Below are 1,570 nucleotides of genomic sequence, written 5' to 3'. Positions count from 1 at the left end.
GTGCTTGCTTAAGGGTCGCCACTTCAGACGTGGCCCCTACAATAGCCACGATAATCCTGTCATTGTTTGCAATTGCACCTTTATATATATATATATATATATATATTTAACAAGGTATTTCTTACCTTCGCTGTCCTCAAGCTGCTTCTTGGCATGTTCGAGCTCTTGCTCGGACCGCTCGAGGTTCTGCTTTAGCGTGTCCACTTCCGCAGTCAGTGCGGCGGACACAAGCAGGGAAGCCTACATATGCATATTGACTCATTTTTGTTAGACTCCTGCGAATTCTATTTGATCCTATATTCGGATTTTCTTCCTGAACGCCAAACAGAGCATCAGGGGCTACTGTCTATGCGGTACTATTATTTACACATTCTTTACTTACCTCAAAGCCTGTTAAAAGGCTAGTACAAGCTTCAGTCAGTCCGCTCTTGGTGGACTGAACCTTCTGGACCACCGCACTCATAATAGCGCGGTGCTCCTCATCGATGGAGGCGCCTTGGAGCGCCTCCAACATATTGTCCGGCGCCTCTGGTTGGACGGGGGCCACCGGCACGGCGGACTTGCTCCTCTTGGAAGGAGGTCCCCCGCCGGACTCTAGAACCTCTGAAGGTTCCGGAGCGGTGTCCGGCCTAGAGCCGGACTTGGAGCCCTGGGGGGGTTTCATCCCCTTTGCTCCTGGAGTCCGGGAGGTCGCCTTGCGGCGCCTCCAGGACCACCTCCTCCTGGCTTGGAACCTGTTGGGACAACACTTCGGTGTCGTCCATAGGGCGGGGGGAGGAAGCCGTCGAAAGTGAGTTCACGTCCGATGAGTCCAGTGAGCCGCTTGACGACGTGTCGAGCCGGTCTTTGGGTGGGCTGCATAAACATATTCGACATGAGGGAAAGCTGTGCAATAAACGAATACTATGAACTACTCTGGTATCCGGATACTTACGATTTGGCCAGGGGCTTGGCCCTAGGCGCCCACTCCTCTTCGCCGCCGTCGGCGGCGGTGGAGCAGTCCGGAGGAAGGGTTTTCCCCTTCTTGGACCCTTCGGCCTCCCCAGTTGGGGCGGCCTTCCTTTTCTTCCCTTCCCCCGCTGGAGGGGGAGGGGTCTCTTCTTCCTCCTCCTCGTCTTCACGGGAGGAGTGCGTCTTGGATTCGTCGGATGATGAATCCGACACCTCCGGGCGTCGGGCACTCTTTCGAGTCCCCGTGGCCTTCTTCTTGACCTTCTTCTCCGGCACCACATAGGGTGCCGGAACCAGCAGCTTCGCCAAGCGAGCATCCGTTGGGCCTTCGGGCAAAGGAGCCAGACAGTTGATCTGTCCGGATGTCACCTGCCAATCCTGTCAAAGGCAAGGGAGTTTAGATCCCGCATAGAGTCAAACTATGAAAAACTAATACCTTGTAAAAGGAAAAAGAACAGCTTACCGCGAGAGCGTGACGCTGCGCACTGAATCCGTGATCCTCAGTAGCGGATGCGGGATCCTCGGCGCCCTTGAAAAGCACCTTCCAGGCATCTTCGTACGTCTTGTCGCAGAGCCTGCACAGAGGTTGGTGCCGCACCGGGTCGAACTCCTACAGGTT

The sequence above is a fragment of the Triticum urartu genome, chromosome 1 (assembly GCF_003073215.2).
Source record: "Triticum urartu cultivar G1812 chromosome 1, Tu2.1, whole genome shotgun sequence".
Lineage (NCBI taxonomy): Eukaryota > Viridiplantae > Streptophyta > Magnoliopsida > Poales > Poaceae > Triticum > Triticum urartu.
Note: the sequence above shows the minus strand (reverse complement) of the source record.